Below are 19,905 nucleotides of genomic sequence, written 5' to 3'. Positions count from 1 at the left end.
CTGAGTTTATCGCTAACTGCCGTTGATCGCAGTGCAGCGATCAGGCTAAAAATCGGCACTTCTGCGCATGCGTATGCGGCGCAATGCGCACGCGCGACGTACTTTCACAAAAGCCGATGCAGTTTCACACAAGGTCTAGCGACGCTTTTCAGTCGCACTGCTGGCCGCAGAGGGATTAACAGGAAGTGGGTGTTTCTGGGTGGTAACTGACCGTTTTCAGGGAGTGTGTTAAAATGCAGGCGTGACAGATACAAATGCAGGCATGCCTGGGGAAACGCAGGTGTGGCTGGCCGGACGCAGGGCGTGTTCGTGACGTCAAAACAGGAACTAAATAGTCTGAAGTGATCGCAAGGTAGGAGTAGGTCTGGAGCTACTCTGAAACGACACAATCTTTTTTTGTAGCAGCGCTGCGCTCCTTTCGTTCGCACTTCTGCTAAGCTAAGATACACTCCCAGAGGGCGGTGGCTTAGCGTTTGCACGGCTGCTAAAAGCAGCTAGCGAGCAAACAACTCGGAATGAGGGCCTATGTCAGTGATGATGCGCGCTTCCCTTCTGTGAAGTTGGGTATAAAGGCCCTAGGCTGACAGCTGAAGGTCCCCTTTTTCCAGGAGTACCATATTTTTGAAAATCAGCCCTGGGGAACTGGAGATATGGGACTTCAAAGCAGTGGTCCTCATCAAGCCTGTTAATTGCACTTCCCAGTCAGATATCTCAGGTTCTGTCTGACTTAGAGATTTTCTGAGGGTATACACCAAAAGCTGGGACACTCCCCTTTTGGTGGACACACATTGTATGTACTATGCCCAGAACCAGAGACACAGTATCAGCCTTCCAGCAGCTGGTCCCTGCTCAGGTTACACGCCTGGGATGCAGTTTTATATGTTTGTTGGTGGATTGCTCCGGCTTCTGAACTCTGACTCCAAAGTCCCCAGTACCTCCTGAAAGGGACTCTCTAGATCTTTATCCCATTGAAAGCTAAGAAATCTATTTCCAGGAACTGAAGATATCTGCAGTCAAGCAAGCTGCCTCCCCACCAGAAAATGATGAATGTTAAGCTCACTCCAATATCAACCCCTCCATATTAAACACCCCCTAGCAACCTGGAAGTCATATAACTGGGCCCTTTCATTCAGCATAATGCCCCCTTCTACAGTTTAGTATTCTCCCTCCTGCCCCATCTCCCACCATCTGTGCTCCAGGTCCTACTGTACGTGCTGAACGGAAGATAGAATACCACCTACCACCTGCAGGACATCAAAGCTGCCGCTGATAGCAATCTCACCCCTACTGCTAGAGAATGGATAGGGGCCCCAGTGCATTGCTTTTTCCAGGTGCCTACACTGCTGTTAAGATGGCCATGAGACAAAAGACAATATTATACAAGAAAACTGAGCTGTGATTCAGGCCATGCATATGCTTAATTTGTTATTTTACACAAAGGTAATCCTAGTACACTGTAAGTTACTTTGTATGCTACTGAGTCCAGGGGTGGTCTTCTGTATGCCGAATGTCGGGATCCCGGCGCACAGTATACCGGCGCCGGAATCCCGACACCCGGCATATTGACAACTATTCTCCCTCGTGGGGGTCCACGACCCCCCTGGAGGGAGAATAAAATAGTGTGTCACGCGTAGCGCGCCACCGTGTCTGCAGCGTGGCGAGCGCAGCTAGCCCGCAAGGGGCTCCTTTGCGCTCGCCACGCTGTCGGTATGCCGGCGGTCGGGCTCCCGGCGCCGGTATGCTGGCGCCGGGAGCCCGAGCGCTGGCATACCGTACGACACCCGAGTCCAGTAGTGCATATCTCCAGGCATTGACTACTTTCACAGGAGTTTGGGGGCAGGCTTAGGAGAGTGAATCCTAATACCGTGTCCCAGGTTCCTCACCAGCTATGGTACACAGCGCTGCTGCAGATCCGGATACACGGCCAACACATATGTTACATACATATACACTTGCATGTTCATATGTGCTTAGAGGCTCCCCCCGCACTAGACAGTCAGCACTGCAATCCAGGGGCTGCAGCCACCGTTGGTTACTGCAATGAGCCAGTCTATACAGGACAGTCAGTGTGGTGAAGTGGTGAGAATGGCAGCAATAATCCAAACAATATTGAGCAATGATATATACTGACTACTGAAGATTCTATAGTAAAAATATAAAAAACCTGTATGAGTTCCATATAGGAGCTCATAAAGAACATATACAGATTACCTATAAAATATGGTTTTATATATATATATATATATATATATATATATATATATGTAATACCCTGAAGCTATTGCACCATGGAGATCCCCTTGTGATTTTTTTTTTTTTTTTACATTGTGGAACTACAAGTCCCAGAGTAGATTGTGGGCTGAACTTTATGTGACCCTGTCAGCTTGGGACAGGGATTTTGCCGCCAATTCTCTGGTCCTGTCACTTCTTACCCAGCAACATAAAAAGTCTGGGAAACATGTCCCCAGCTGATTGGGTCCCCTGGGTTGTAGGGCAGAGTGACCAGGAGGTAGTCTGTTGCTGGGGCCCCGGGAGCCAGTCATCATAGAGGAGAGGGGAGGTGGAGGAGCACCAGGACCCTTAAAAGAAGCCTCACAGCACAGGAGAAAGAGACCTGGAGGAATGGGAATATGTACCTGGGGAAGTGGAGCCATGTAGTGTCCAGAGCCTGAAGACTGGAGTATGCAGCGCTGGGAGGATCGCTGCCAGAGGAGCCCTGGAGGAATGGGAAGATTACCTGGGGAAGGTGTCGCCATGTAGCCCCAGGAGCCGCCTGCCAGTGTGTGAGGACCGTCTGCGCAGAGAAGAAGCCGAGGGGAGAACCAGCGACCGGAGCACCAGTGCCAGAAGAATGCCGGAGACCCTGCCTGAGGAGAAGAGCTGGCCGCGTCAGTGCCAGCGGGGATGGAGTGCGGAGAAGAGCCGCCGCTGCTGAGCGACTGGAGCGCTGGGCCGGAGGAACCGCAGCCCGTCCAGCAGAGCAGTGATGACATCCGTCCCCTGGATTCCAAGGAGCGGCAGATGAGAAGCGCGCAGGCACCGCGAAGGACGACCCCGGGAAGAAGACCCCAGCGAGGACCCCTGGCGGCTGGAGTACGGCGAGGACCCGAGAAGACCCCAGCGTAGAGATGACGGCGCGGACCGGAGTCTGCTGCACAAGAGGAGTGAAGACCCGGAGACGGCGCGGCGGCAGCTGAAGAGGAGTAGACCGGACCGGAGACTGAGGAGGGAGACTCCAGACAGCCACGCTGAAGATGCGGAGGATCGGAGGTGGCAGAAGCGCCGCAGCGATGGGTGAGAACTTGCAAACAACCCTTCCGCTGCCAGAAACTCTGCCCCTGTTGTGCCCTCCGCTGCAAAAACTCTGCTAATAGGGGACATAGTATTTGAAAAAAGGTGTAGACACCCCTAAGATCCCCTGTGTCCGGTATTTAACCCCTTCTGCTGCAAAGACTCTGTAATCTGGGGGCAATATATTGTATTCCAGGGGAAGAGGCTCCCCACTAGTGCTGTGCCCCGCATATTTGTTTTGGAATGTTGTAAAAGGGGGTAGACTGCCCTTATATATTTGTGAATGTATTTATCTGCTATTAAGGAATGCTGGTACTGATAGTTCTTTTTATGCAAGCTCCGCCCAGCAGTGTGAAAGCTAATGTTAATGCATTTATCTGCTATTAAGGAATGCTGGTACTGATAGTTATTTTTATGCAAGCTCCGCCCAGCAGTGTGAAAGCTAATGTTAATGCATTTATCTGCTATTAAGGAATGCTGGTACTGATAGTTCTTTTTATGCAAGCTCCACCCAGCAGTGTGAAAGCTAATGTTAATGCATTTGTCCGCTATTAGGGAATGCTGGTACTGATAGTTCTTTTTATGCAAGCTCCGCCTAGCAGTGTGAAAGCTAATGTTAATGCATTTATCTGCTATTAAGGAATGCTGGTACTGATAGTTCTTTTATTGCAAGTTCCGCCAAGCAGTGTGAAAGCTAATGTTAATGCATTTATCTGCTATTAAGGAATGCTGGTACTGATAGTTCTTTTTATGCAAGCTCCGCCCAGCAGTGTAAAAGCTAATGTTAATGCATTTGTCTGCTATTAAGGAATGCTGGTACTGATAGTTCTTTTTATGCAAGCTCCGCCCAGCAGTGTAAAAGCTAATGTTAATGCATTTGTCTGCTATTAAGGAATGCTGGTACTGATAGTTCTTTTTATGCAAGCTCCGCCCAGCAGTGTGAAAGCTAATGTTAATGCATTTATCTGCTAGTAAGGATTGCTGATACTGATAGTTCTTTTATGCAAGCTCCGCCCAGCAGTGTGAAAGCTAATGTTAATGCATTTATCTGCTATTAAGGAATGCTGGTACTGATAGTTCTTTTTATGCAAGCTCCGCCCAGCAGTGTAAAAGCTAATGTTAATGCATTTGTCTGCTATTAAGGAATGCTGGTACTGATAGTTCTTTTTATGCAAGCTCCGCCCAGCAGTGTGAAAGCTAATGTTAATGCATTTATCTGCTATTAAGGATTGCTGATACTGATAGTTCTTTTATGCCAGCTCCGCCCAGCAGTGTGAAAGCTAATGTTAATGCATTTATCTGCTATTAAGGATTGCTGATACTGATAGTTCTTTTTTATGCAAGCTCCGCCCAGCAGTGTAAAAGCTAATGTTAATGCATTTATCTGCTATTAAGAAATGCTGGTACTGATAGTTCTTTTTATGCAAGCTCCGCCCAGCAGTGTAAAAGCTAATGTTAATGCATTTGTCTGCTATTAAGGAATGCTGGTACTGATAGTTCTTTTTATGCAAGCTCCGCCCAGCAGTGTGAAAGCTAATGTTAATGCATTTGTCTGCTATTAAGGAATGCTGGTACTGATAGTTCTTTTTATGCAAGCTCCGCCTAGCAGTGTGAAAGGTAATGTTAATGCATTTATCCGCTACTAAGGAACGCTGGTTACCTGAGACTGTTGTTAACAAGCCATAACCAGCCTGCTTTAATTGTGCACAAGTTCCTGCTTACCTGCTACCTGTATTGCTGACGCTGGTTACCTGAGACTGTCGTTTAATAGCCATAACCAGCCTGCTTTAATCGTGCACAAGTTCCTGCTTACCTGCTACTTGTATTGCCAACGCTGGTTACCTGAGACTATTATTTAGAAGCCATAACCAGCCTGCTTTAATTGTGCACAAGTTACCTGCTTACCTGCTACTTGTATTGCTAACGCTGGTTACCTGAGACTGTCGTTTAATAGCCATAACCAGCCTGCTTTAATCGTGCACAAGTTCCTGCTTACCTACTACCTGTATTGCTGACGCTGGTTACCTGAGACTGTTGTTTAGTAGCCATAACCAGCCTGCTTTAATTGTGCACAAGTTACCTGCTTACCTGCTACTTGTATTACTAACGCTGGTTACCTGAGACTGTCGTTTAATAGCCATAACCAGCCTGCTTTAATCGTGCACAAGTTCCTGCTTACCTGCTACCTGTATTGCTGATGCTGGTTACCTGAGACTGTTGTTTAGTAGCCATAACCAGCCTGCTTTAATTGTGCACAAGTTACCTGCTTACCTGCTACTTGTATTGATAACGCTGGTTACCTGAGACTGTCGTTTAATAGCCATAACCAGCCTGCTTTAATCGTGCACAAGTTCCTGCTTACCTGCTACCTGTATTGCTGACGCTGGTTACCTGAGACTGTTGTTTAGTAGCCATAACCAGCCTGCTTTAATTGTGCACAAGTTCCTGCTTACCTGCTACCTGTATTGCTAACGCTGGTTAGCTGAGACTGTCGTTTAATAGCCATAACCAGCCTGCTTTAATCGTGCACAAGTTCCTGCTTACCTGCTACCTGTATTGCTGACGCTGGTTACCTGAGACTGTTGTTTAGTAGCCATAACCAGCCTGCTTTAATTGTGCACAAGTTACCTGCTTACCTGCTACTTGTATTTCTAACACTGGTTACCTGAGACTGTCGTTTAATAGCCATAACCAGCCTGCTTTAATCGTGCACAAGTTCCTGCTTACCTGCTACCTGTATTGCTGACGCTGGTTACCTGAGACTATTATTTAGAAGCCATAACCAGCCTGCTTCAATTGTGCACCAGTTACTTGCTTACCTGCTACCTGTATTGCTAACGCTGGTTACCTGAGACTGTTATTTAGAAGCCATAACCAGCCTGCTTCAATTGTGCGCCAGTTTCCTGTTTACCTGCCACTTATAAATTTTGTTAGGATAATAAAATGGAGTTGGATACTATATTATGTTTGTGTTGTCATTGTGTCTGAGAGGTAAAGCAGGTCTGCCGCTCTGATCACCCGAACCTGATTCACACTAGCACCCCACAATTTAGTTCAAGTTTTCGGCACCGTAAATGTCATGTGTTTGTTTGTGGGTGGACATTACATAAATTTTTGGCGTCACGAACAGGATCAGAGAATCGCAGGCGGGCCTGTGCTCCAGACACAATGACTTGTTTGCCAACAGAGCTGTACCCAGTTCAAGGCTTATGTTAACCGATGTATTGTGTTAAGGTGTATACGTGAGGACACGTATAATTTTAGGGGGGAAGAATGTAATACCCTGAAGCTATTGCACCATGGAGATCCCCTTGTGATTTTTTTTTTTTTTTTACATTGTGGAACTACAAGTCCCAGAGTAGATTGTGGGCTGAACTTTATGTGACCCTGTCAGCTTGGGACAGGGATTTTGCCGCCAATTCTCTGGTCCTGTCACTTCTTACCCAGCAACATAAAAAGTCTGGGAAACATGTCCCCAGCTGATTGGGTCCCCTGGGTTGTAGGGCAGAGTGACCAGGAGGTAGTCTGTTGCTGGGGCCCCGGGAGCCAGTCATCATAGAGGAGAGGGGAGGTGGAGGAGCACCAGGACCCTTAAAAGAAGCCTCACAGCACAGGAGAAAGAGACCTGGAGGAATGGGAATATGTACCTGGGGAAGTGGAGCCATGTAGTGTCCAGAGCCTGAAGACTGGAGTATGCAGCGCTGGGAGGATCGCTGCCAGAGGAGCCCTGGAGGAATGGGAAGATTACCTGGGGAAGGTGTCGCCATGTAGCCCCAGGAGCCGCCTGCCAGTGTGTGAGGACCGTCTGCGCAGAGAAGAAGCCGAGGGGAGAACCAGCGACCGGAGCACCAGTGCCAGAAGAATGCCGGAGACCCTGCCTGAGGAGAAGAGCTGGCCGCGTCAGTGCCAGCGGGGATGGAGTGCGGAGAAGAGCCGCCGCTGCTGAGAGACTGGAGCGCTGGGCTGGAGGAACCGCAGCCCGTCCAGCAGAGCAGTGATGACATCCGTCCCCTGGATTCCAAGGAGCGGCAGATGAGAAGCGCGCAGGCACCGCGAAGGACGACCCCGGGAAGAAGACCCCAGCGAGGACCCCTGGCGGCTGGAGTACGGCGAGGACCCGAGAAGACCCCAGCGTAGAGATGACGGCGCGGACCGGAGTCTGCTGCACAAGAGGAGTGAAGACCCGGAGACGGCGCGGCGGCAGCTGAAGAGGAGTAGACCGGACCGGAGACTGAGGAGGGAGACTCCAGACAGCCACGCTGAAGATGCGGAGGATCGGAGGTGGCAGAAGCGCCGCAGCGATGGGTGAGAACTTGCAAACAACCCTTCCGCTGCCAGAAACTCTGCCCCTGTTGTGCCCTCCGCTGCAAAAACTCTGCTAATAGGGGACATAGTATTTGAAAAAAGGTGTAGACACCCCTAAGATCCCCTGTGTCCGGTATTTAACCCCTTCTGCTGCAAAGACTCTGTAATCTGGGGGCAATATATTGTATTCCAGGGGAAGAGGCTCCCCACTAGTGCTGTGCCCCGCATATTTGTTTTGGAATGTTGTAAAAGGGGGTAGACTGCCCTTATATATTTGTGAATGTATTTATCTGCTATTAAGGAATGCTGGTACTGATAGTTCTTTTTATGCAAGCTCCGCCCAGCAGTGTGAAAGCTAATGTTAATGCATTTATCTGCTATTAAGGAATGCTGGTACTGATAGTTATTTTTATGCAAGCTCCGCCCAGCAGTGTGAAAGCTAATGTTAATGCATTTATCTGCTATTAAGGAATGCTGGTACTGATAGTTCTTTTTATGCAAGCTCCACCCAGCAGTGTGAAAGCTAATGTTAATGCATTTGTCCGCTCTTAGGGAATGCTGGTACTGATAGTTCTTTTTATGCAAGCTCCGCCCAGCAGTGTGAAAGCTAATGTTAATGCATTTATCTGCTATTAAGGAATGCTGGTACTGATAGTTCTTTTATTGCAAGTTCCGCCAAGCAGTGTGAAAGCTAATGTTAATGCATTTATCTGCTATTAAGGAATGCTGGTACTGATAGTTCTTTTTATGCAAGCTCCGCCCAGCAGTGTAAAAGCTAATGTTAATGCATTTGTCTGCTATTAAGGAATGCTGGTACTGATAGTTCTTTTTATGCAAGCTCCGCCCAGCAGTGTAAAAGCTAATGTTAATGCATTTGTCTGCTATTAAGGAATGCTGGTACTGATAGTTCTTTTTATGCAAGCTCCGCCCAGCAGTGTGAAAGCTAATGTTAATGCATTTATCTGCTATTAAGGATTGCTGATACTGATAGTTCTTTTATGCAAGCTCCGCCCAGCAGTGTGAAAGCTAATGTTAATGCATTTATCTGCTATTAAGGAATGCTGGTACTGATAGTTCTTTTTATGCAAGCTCCGCCCAGCAGTGTAAAAGCTAATGTTAATGCATTTGTCTGCTATTAAGGAATGCTGGTACTGATAGTTCTTTTTATGCAAGCTCCGCCCAGCAGTGTGAAAGCTAATGTTAATGCATTTATCTGCTATTAAGGATTGCTGATACTGATAGTTCTTTTATGCCAACTCCGCCCAGCAGTGTGAAAGCTAATGTTAATGCATTTATCTGCTATTAAGGATTGCTGATACTGATAGTTCTTTTTATGCAAGCTCCGCCCAGCAGTGTAAAAGCTAATGTTAATGCATTTATCTGCTATTAAGGAATGCTGGTACTGATAGTTCTTTTTATGCAAGCTCCGCCCAGCAGTGTAAAAGCTAATGTTAATGCATTTGTCTGCTATTAAGGAATGCTGGTACTGATAGTTCTTTTTATGCAAGCTCCGCCCAGCAGTGTGAAAGCTAATGTTAATGCATTTGTCTGCTATTAAGGAATGCTGGTACTGATATTTCTTTTTATGCAAGCTCCGCCTAGCAGTGTGAAAGGTAATGTTAATGCATTTATCCGCTACTAAGGAACGCTGGTTACCTGAGACTGTTGTTAACAAGCCATAACCAGCCTGCTTTAATTGTGCACAAGTTCCTGCTTACCTGCTACCTGTATTGCTGACGCTGGTTACCTGAGACTGTCGTTTAATAGCCATAACCAGCCTGCTTTAATCGTGCACAAGTTCCTGCTTACCTGCTACTTGTATTGCCAACGCTGGTTACCTGAGACTATTATTTAGAAGCCATAACCAGCCTGCTTTAATTGTGCACAAGTTACCTGCTTACCTGCTACTTGTATTGCTAACGCTGGTTACCTGAGACTGTCGTTTAATAGCCATAACCAGCCTGCTTTAATCGTGCACAAGTTCCTGCTTACCTACTACCTGTATTGCTGACGCTGGTTACCTGAGACTGTTGTTTAGTAGCCATAACCAGCCTGCTTTAATTGTGCACAAGTTACCTGCTTACCTGCTACTTGTATTACTAACGCTGGTTACCTGAGACTGTCGTTTAATAGCCATAACCAGCCTGCTTTAATCGTGCACAAGTTCCTGCTTACCTGCTACCTGTATTGCTGATGCTGGTTACCTGAGACTGTTGTTTAGTAGCCATAACCAGCCTGCTTTAATTGTGCACAAGTTACCTGCTTACCTGCTACTTGTATTGATAACGCTGGTTACCTGAGACTGTCGTTTAATAGCCATAACCAGCCTGCTTTAATCGTGCACAAGTTCCTGCTTACCTGCTACCTGTATTGCTGACGCTGGTTACCTGAGACTGTTGTTTAGTAGCCATAACCAGCCTGCTTTAATTGTGCACAAGTTCCTGCTTACCTGCTACCTGTATTGCTAACGCTGGTTAGCTGAGACTGTCGTTTAATAGCCATAACCAGCCTGCTTTAATCGTGCACAAGTTCCTGCTTACCTGCTACCTGTATTGCTGACGCTGGTTACCTGAGACTGTTGTTTAGTAGCCATAACCAGCCTGCTTTAATTGTGCACAAGTTACCTGCTTACCTGCTACTTGTATTTCTAACACTGGTTACCTGAGACTGTCGTTTAATAGCCATAACCAGCCTGCTTTAATCGTGCACAAGTTCCTGCTTACCTGCTACCTGTATTGCTGACGCTGGTTACCTGAGACTATTATTTAGAAGCCATAACCAGCCTGCTTCAATTGTGCACCAGTTACTTGCTTACCTGCTACCTGTATTGCTAACGCTGGTTACCTGAGACTGTTATTTAGAAGCCATAACCAGCCTGCTTCAATTGTGCGCCAGTTTCCTGTTTACCTGCCACTTATAAATTTTGTTAGGATAATAAAATGGAGTTGGATACTATATTATGTTTGTGTTGTCATTGTGTCTGAGAGGTAAAGCAGGTCTGCCGCTCTGATCACCCGAACCTGATTCACACTAGCACCCCACAATTTAGTTCAAGTTTTCGGCACCGTAAATGTCATGTGTTTGTTTGTGGGTCGACATTACATATATATATTATATATACACACACATATATATACACACACACATATATATATATATATATATATATACACACACAAACAGAAAATTCAGCACTCACCATAGCAGGCTTACTTATCCTCACCACATCAATAAATAAATGATGGGGGTTTCGTTAGTGAATTGGCCAGTGCACAGAAGTCTGCAGACCGATCGCCAAGGTACCCCACCTTCTTGCGGGTCCTACACTATTCTCCATAGGTTTAAAATAGTGACATTTTCACTAGTAAATTAAGATTAATGGGGCACCTGGTTTATATATGAACTCGACGGCGTAGTGAGTCTCTCCAAATCATTGGTATTAAGTCTGATGCAAGGAAACGTGCCTTCTTAAATTATATGACGTGGTGATATCCATATTAGTTGTGGCCTTTTCACTGCAGCCTGTGCCGTAGTTTACTAGAGTGTTGGATACAGTATGCTGGGTGCCAAACAAATGGAGGATGATTTAATAACACAGGCTATGGAAGTTAACAGAAGGCTACGCAAGGGTATATCCAAGGCACATGCTGAGGGAATGGAGTCTATTCATGAAGCAGTGAAAAGAGTAGAGAAGTGAGCCAGTAGAGAAGATGCCCATGGCATCCACTCAGTGTTGAGGTAACATTTCTAAAGTGCATTCTATAAAATTATATGTAGTAGCTGATTGGTTGCCATGGGCAACTTTTCACTGGCTTACTTCTCCACACTTTTCACTGCTTCATGAATAGACCCCAATGGGGTAGATGTATTAACTTGGAGAAGGCATAAGGAAGTGATAAACCAGTGATATGTACAAGGTGATAAAGGCACCAGCCAATCAGCTCCAATATGTAAATTAACAGTTAGGATCTGATTGGCTGGTGCCTTAATCACCTTGCACATATCACTGGTTTATCACTTCCTTATGCCTTCTCCAGGTTAATACATCTGCCTCAATATCTGTTGTGGTGAATGAAAGTTTATGAAAAACTGGATTTCATCAGTGTAGGTTCAGTTCCTGGAAGTAAGAAGCCAATGTTAAGTCTAATACTGTTCCTGCTTCTCACAATATTATGCATACACATGAGAAATGGTTGTTACCAAGCATATGATTTAAAATAGGTAAGTTTACATTGTTGAATACAGTCCACTGGCTGCAAACCATCTTGTGATATGTGCATTATTATTCTGGGCCAGGACTGAGAGTACTTGTTGCCAGGTGCCCTGACTAGCACAGGAGATGGAAATCCTGCTAATCTTCCCTTCACTATTGTATTACAATTACCAGCGATAGTGCTGGGGGTGCGAAAAACATTTTATTTTTGGGTCGTTTTTTATCACCAATCCAATTAGGCCATGGACCTATGTATTTTTGTGGCACTTATTGCTGGACTAAGGGGCAATTATTGCAGATTATTCTGTGCATGCCTGAGGCAACGCGAAGCATAATCCCTGATAAGCGTCCATCATCAGTGATAAACTCGGCCTTATTTGTCTAATTGGATAGCCCCTAGCAAACCAATTAACTGCTGTAAATTACCGTGGTTAATTGAATACCGCCCTATGTGTGTTTGTATCATTATTAATATTATTATTACTATTATTAATAAACTGCTTCTTCTGAGTACACTGTACTTAACAAATGAGTAAAGGTAGGGTGTTGAATTTAGAAAATAGACAACTTGGAACTATTATACATATTTATTTTAAAGTTAGGCTCTGCCACTGGGATTTATATTTTAAATGATTGTACCTTTATATACACTACATTAGTTCATGTCTCTAAATGATGTGCCATAAATCAGGTACAATAAAGGAACAATACATCCTATGGCCATATATCCTTTGTCATGCATGCTAGTGCAGCTTTCACTGAGAAACAAACAGTTAAGCTTTTAATTAACTTTACTTATCCCGAAAAACTGCGTTTATTATACACATCAGCAGAACAGGGTCCTGTGGCTGAACACCATTTATCAGCACTGTAATTTGTAACGTGCTTGCTTCCTATTAGTGACACAGTTTAGTGCTTTGCAATAGAAAACTATTTGTGACTATCTGACTGAGTAAAGACTGCACAAGTTTTTTTTTTTTCAGGTCTGATGGCTGTGAAACCGTGAGGAAATAATAAAAGTAACATTCCCGGTTGCATGGTTAAAGTAGAATACTTGTTCTAGAACTAATTAAATGAAATGCTGTGAAAGAGGAGAAAGCATTAGTCACAATACAGGTTTCTAACACAGCACTCATTACTTATAATCCTAAACCTACGTACTGCTTTGTAGAAAACCAAGGTACACTATGTGCCATTTTCTTATATTAAATAAATAAAAATAAACTATAGAGTGCCTGTCTCTGCTTCTAATTGACAGCAGGAGCATTCATTGCTTTCTTGTGTGTCAATGACTTGGAATTAAATATAGGATTAAGGGTCCCATGGGCTGTGTCAGAATAATGTCTGTCCCTTGAGGAACTTTAAGAAAAGCTTAACTCGTGATATAATGGAAATGTGGGGACTTCTTCTTACTAGTAAGTGCTGTAGTTCTTATTATCTTTTATGAGTTAATTTCCATTTGTTACTCTGTGGCTAATGAACATGTTTTATATCATTTATAACAATAGAACTGAGGCCTATTGATATCTTTAATCTATAACTGTGGAGCAGGGCCTGTAGCTTCAGCAATCAATAACTTAATTAATTACATAAACAACAAGATAAACCTTTCTAACTCCAGTTGGTGAATATTCTGTAACTAGTGCTTTTCATGGACATATCATATTCCACTACTGATATAGTGAAACAAAGACCACCCTTCCCCTTTTTTTATGGTGATGAGACTGGTTCACCCTTAGTTACAATGGGTGTCCCTAGTCCTTAAGGCCAGTACTCACGGTTCGATGCTGGAGAGATGTGTGCTGAGCGAACCGCTCAGCACACATCTCTCCCGGCGCTCAGCACAGCGCGATCTGTGCTGAGCGTGCGGGGGGAGACGGGGGGGCCGCTCACTTCACCCAGCGGGTGAAGTGAGCGACCCGCTAGATTGGCCTGCATGCAGGCCAATCTAGCAGCAGCGATAGCGATGTGCGGGGCCGCGCATCGCTATCGCTGAGGGGGCTACACACGGAGCGATCATGCCGATATTCTAAGCAATCTAGTCAGATTGCTTAGAATATCGCTCCGTGAGTACCCCCCTTTAGTCACTTGTAGTGTTTTGACAACTGCTTAGCCTTTAATCATTTGATCTCCGCCCATTGGTTTCACTTTGTCTAATATCCCTTTCACAATGCTTCAAAATCCTGGTAATTTCCCTGCACAGCCTAAACGGGGGTACACACGGAGAGATCCTTGCTGAAATTCTAAGCAATCTGACTAGATTGCTTAGAATTTAAGCACAGATCTCTCCGTGTATATTCCCCATAGCGATAGCGATGCTCGGCCCAGCGCGTCGCTATCGCCGGTGCTAGATTGGCTCAATCTAGAACATCGTTGGGTGAAATGAGCAGACCCTGTGCTGAGCAGGAGGAGAGATGTGTGCTGAGCGGTCTGTGCTATATCGCTCAGCACACATCTCCCCCATGTACGGGTCTTAAATGACCCGGGTCTAGCTGTACTAGTGTGAAAGTTAAGGTAGGGGGGTTCGGATCTGCACAGGATCGGATTAGAAATATATGGTCATGGAATTGAATATGAATGAAATAATACCTTAAAAACCAACATGTAGCTATTGAGTTAACCCTTCGGGTCTAGTACAGTTTATAATCGGATGGCAGTGCTCCCAGAAATTAGTTCAGAAAAAACTATACTTCTTCGGGTTTTGCGTAGAGGCAAAAGACTGTTTGGTCTATCTGGGGCACACTTTTAAGACAATATGGATGAAAAAAGATCATGACGAATATGTAGAGGATAAAACTTAACGTTTATTGCTGTCTACTAAAAATTTCTGAGCGATCAAAAAGAAAACTTAATACATTAAAAGGTTATTAAATAAGTGACTCCCAGTGTTTCTTCCTATGATGATTCATATAAATAGTAAATACGGTATATGTAAAAGCAATGATGTGTATCGGAAAACAAAGAAACTACTGTGGAGTAAGTGTTAGTCAAAAATGACATTGATCAGAGTGATAATCTCTATTATTTTGTTCTCTTATCTTGGAAATATGAAATTAATTGGAGTCATACTTGAAGGGAGCAAAAAGCAGGCTGTTTTTCTCCCAAACCAGCAATTTGTGGGTTATTGGTGTTGTTATTATTCTGTTTGCCTGTGGGTATACAATAGAACATGAAATATGTCTAAATTGTGGTAAAGAGAAATAGCCAGGACAGGAATCAGAAAGAATACCAGGCACTTCTGCTTTTGTTCATCTGTTACCATCGAATGAGCAATGAGAAAGTGGATATGCACCAAATTTTCTGGTATTGAAGGAGGTAAAGTACACTTCTGCTTTCCCAGGTATATTCTATAGTTCAGTTTATATATGATTCTACAGTACCTGGTATTCCCAGAAGGTCCCCCTTTCTGGTACTGACCAAGCCCAACACTACTTGGCTTCCAAGATCACATGAGATCGGCATATCCAGTGTGGTATGACTGTAGAGGACGAATGAGCGTCACTATTTCTCGTCTATGATTACCCGTGTTGGATGAGAGAGTGTATGAACAAGATATATGGGACAAAGTGAAATCCCAGTGAGATGTAGAATAGTAAAACACTCGATAGGAGAGAAGGAGATAAGTATTACATTTCTGCTGTCCAACGGGAAGTCTCTAATGTCTGCATCAACATTGCAGAGTACAACCCTATATTTGGATGAGAGAGTGTGAAATTAGGGAGGCGCAGACAGAAAATTATGACAATCTTAATAAAGGTTAGCCAAAACAAATTGTAAGAGGCTAAGAAATAGTTTCTTTATGTATCCCAGCCGTGCATCTGACACATATTCGGAAAGTAAGAAATGGTAATTGTGACCCTCTAATGTACAAGAGAGAACACACGTAGCTTGCCTAAAATAGGAAAACACATCCAACTGAATCTGCAGGCTGCCAGTTCATATATATAACAGGAATACAGCTCAAAAATGACAAATCCTTTTTTAAGGTTGCAATTATTGCTCATAAAATGCTTACCTGAAATAGTAACAATTCAAATCAGCTATGTATCACAGAAGTGCAACTGACACATATTTGGCAAGTGAAAAATGGTAATTGTAATCAATCAGTTCGCTTGCCAGAGATAGGAAAAGCACAAATTTGTTTCTTTATGTATCACAGAGGTATTAAAAGTGTGCCCCAGATAGACCAAACAGTCTTTTGCCTCTACGCAAGACCCCAAGAGCTAGTGTGAAAGTTATTGACCCAGGTCGTCAGTACCTGGTCCGCCACTCTGCAATTTGGGATATTCCCTGGTCTGCAAAGGGTAGACCTGGGATTTCTGCAGTATTAAAGTGCTGGACCCAGGTTGACCAAACAGCTCCAATTGGCTGGACGGGCCTGTCATCACCAGCAGCAGTTCCGCCTCTCGCTGTGCCTTCCACTCTGTCCCAATAGCCACAGGTGTGTCCCTGGGTGCCGGGAGCAGCATCCATGAAATGTGTTTGTGCCTGGGGCAATGTTCGTAAAGTGTGCGTGTCCTCCTGGGTGTTGGGTGCAGCGTCCATAAAGTGTGTGTGTCCCTGGGTGCCAGGCTCATATGTTATGCTGGGTACACATCAGACGATCCCAGATTGCTGCCAACTGGATGACCAATGTAAAGATACATTGGTCACCTGTACACACGAGGTGATATAAGGCGCAACAGCCAGTGGTGGATTTGCCACTAGGCATATGAGGCACGTGTCTAGGGGTGACACTTGCTAAGGGGCTGGAACAACATGTTCACTTGTATGAGAGCTCTACTAGATCGATATCCAAATGATGGTGATTCTTTTGTTTGTCATTACAACTTATTTAGTATGTTGTAACTGGTGAGGGAGGGGAGCAATGATCACGGGGTTGAGGTTAGTGTCTCTTTGTCAGTTGGGAAGCCTTAACATGAAGGGGGCAGTGACATGATGGGGGCAACTGATAATGTTGTACCTAGGGGCAGTCTGACCCCTAAATTTGCTCCTGAGTACAGCACGATATATCTTTCATTAGCCACATTCAGCTGCATGCTGTCAACTGCCGGGTTGTCCCATCTGCTGGGCAGCACAGCAGGTGGGATGTGCATGATATATCGGTCCAATCTGCCGAATCAGATGATAATTTGCATAGCGTGTACCCAGTTTAAGTATGATGTTACAGAGAGGGGGTGATTAAATGGCAATAGTATGATTTGTATGGCACAATAAACAAAACAAATTAACTATCTGGCATTATCAAGGGGTACTACTGTGTGGCATGATGGGAATAAGGGACAATACTGTGTGGTATGTGAATAAGGTTACATAACTGTGTGTCATAATTTCAGTTTGGGGAACTATTGTGTGACCATGCCCCTTCCCTGCGAGACCACGGGGGTAATTCAGAGGTGAATGCAGGAGGCCTGCTGCTCGCAGATTACCAGATTATCGGGAACCTCTGGCTGGGCAAGGCCCGTTCTGGATGTGTAGATTGGGCCTAGCAATGTTGCCAATGATCTCATCTCCAAGCGCCATCAATACCCGGGTCACACTTCTCAGACATAAGCCTGGTCATCTACCCGGGTCTCAAGCAAAGGGAAAACCCTGCGAGCAAGCAGGGTCACAGACCCAGGACTCTCAACCCAAGTCGATCCTTTCAGTAGACCCTGTGGGTTTTTTTCTGAGATTGCAGGGATGAGTACAAACAAAGGCTTAGTGCTGGTTATTAATTTACAGGAAGACTGTACACCATTTTTTCCACAATATAGTAAATAAGCCTGAATGAATTTTAGGGACCTGTATATTGCGTCTAAACCATATCATTATCAAGGTGGGTTTGTGGCAAATTTGAGTTAAAAAAACAGTGGGGATCAATGGAAGGATCAGTTTAGAAAATCGAAATGACCTTTAGTAAATTCAGTGGTTTTGACTTAGAACTCGCTGTCAATCCCTAGATTCAAACCTTAAAGCCTTGGGTTGGGCTTTTACACCCTCCCTCAAAAAATCCCCCCACCCAAACAGACCTGGTGATAAAAGCAGGTGTTTGTGATAGCTAATTATTTATAATTACATCTGGGAAAACTGTCATCTCCTAGTTTGATGACGTAATGATTAGAGTCTCTGCCAATGACAACCATGTTGTAGCATTAGACGATGAGGCATTCATAACCGGTGTACAAACTGAAATAGGTCACTCAGGCACATGTAGGAGGTGGAGTGTGTTCCGCACAAATGTGTTATTGCAAGCTTGGATGAGATACTGTAACTGTTAAGTTGTGGAGCCGCCATTTAGTACAGTAACCAGCTTGGCAAAGTTTCATTAGGCTTGCATGCACATGGTCTGACCTTGTGCTAGGGGTAATAAACTCCATACAGACATTTCTAATACCATGCTTTCACATGTCCTCTTCTAAGTTAATACCACTGGGATTCAACTTTAAGTTGCAGTTAAGATCTGATCATAGGAATCATAGTAAAAGTGTGCAGTGATGGGCGCTCTGCTGGTAGTGATGGCAGATCATCTCTTGGAAGGTGCGCAGGTTAAAGATAGCTGCATATGTCAGTGCCATTGTGTCAACATTTGTACAGTCAGTATTTGATAGAGTGGACTTCCATCTCTGCTAGCCCATTGTACTGGAAGTATAACGGCTGTTAGCAATATGCTCGAAATTCCAGGTGTGCACAAATACTTTGAATCCTCTGCTCATGAATTGCGTACCATTGTCAGGCATAAGTTGTCATGGAATGCCATGCACAGCATGGTGTGGTTTGAGTCCAGTGATTACTGTGATACAAGTAAGATTGGGTAGATAGTCAGTTTAATTTGCCTTTGTTGGTCATGGCAAGTAAGCATTGAAGTTTTACTTCAGTGGGTGCTACGGATCACTTCTGTTTTGTCATGGTCTGGTTTGACTTATTTGTCAATTAGCAAGATGTCTACATATAGATCCTCTGAGACACTGAATCTGCATTTTTCATTGTTCAAGTTAACTGCCCTTAATCTTTCAATGACTTGGTGCAGTTATTCATCATGTTTTTGCTTGGAGAAACCCAGACCAGTTTATCATCGTCAATGATCTCATATAGTCAAGCAAAGACTTGTGCTTTTCATGCTGGGACTACTTCACTGCCATGGAATGCCATATGGCATGCGCATAAATGCGTATCTGTATATATATATATATATATATATATATATATATATGCGAAAGCCCTATATATATGCGAAAGCCCTCACTCACTCACTGACTGACTGATTCATCACTAATTCTCTTACTTCCCGATATGTTAGGAAGCTGAAATTGAGCATAGGTATTCTTCATGTGGGAAATATGAAAACTACGTAAATAGAATTTTAATAAACCTCCCCTAAGGGGATGAACAGGGGTTTGACATAACAATGTCATCACTGATGCGTGGCTTGCGTTGCGTGAACGATATGCCCAAACGGACAATAAGATCAAAATTTGAATTGTACCTCCAGTGTGTAGAATTTAATAAACTACAAAAATGGTCTTGTCAATTTTTAGCTTATCTGCTACGGGTCTATACCCATGGTACTAATGTGGACCCCAGTATCCTCTACGGACTACGAGAAAAGGATCCTCGGGTAATGCCAAGAACAATGGATTAATATTTACTTACATTAAGATGTCTCCAATTTACATCTCTATGTATTTACCAAATTTTTAACATTCATTTATATTTACAACCATGAAAAGCAGATACTCCCATGCGAAGGTAGAACAGCTAGTTACTACATAAATGTAAGCTTGCATGATTTATAACCCAGTAGTATGTAATACACTACTGCCAGTATTCCTATGACACTGAAATCTTGAGCTCCAAAGGAATTTTGCTTATTTGCATTTACCTCTGCTCTGAATTGTATGAGGTCCTACCTTCAGGTTGACCAAAAAAAGGTTTGACCTTGTGCATCCATGATATGCCATTGACTTGACTACCATAAACTACAATGCTGTAATCTCTGTAGTCAGCTTGTACATGCAGGTCAAGTTGATGTAACAAGAGTTTGGAAATTTCACATCAGTGTTTATTTATATTATAAAAATCCTTTTGTGTTTGACAACAAGGTTTGTGATGATTTC

At 44.2% G+C, this 19,905-nt stretch overlaps 1 protein-coding gene and 1 pseudogene across 2 annotated transcripts in view; one reads left to right on the top strand and one right to left on the bottom strand.

Moving 5' to 3' along the window:
• HS3ST5 (heparan sulfate-glucosamine 3-sulfotransferase 5) overlaps positions 1-19,905 on the top strand; it is a 447,091-nt gene that overhangs the window by 20,027 nt on the left and 407,159 nt on the right. The window lies entirely within an intron of this gene.
• LOC134912070 (5S ribosomal RNA) lies at positions 15,178-15,295 on the bottom strand (annotated as a pseudogene).

This window comes from Pseudophryne corroboree, chromosome 4, assembly GCF_028390025.1.
Source record: "Pseudophryne corroboree isolate aPseCor3 chromosome 4, aPseCor3.hap2, whole genome shotgun sequence".
NCBI classification, from domain to species: Eukaryota; Metazoa; Chordata; class Amphibia; order Anura; family Myobatrachidae; genus Pseudophryne; species Pseudophryne corroboree.
This window is presented reverse-complemented; position numbering and strand designations above follow the sequence as displayed.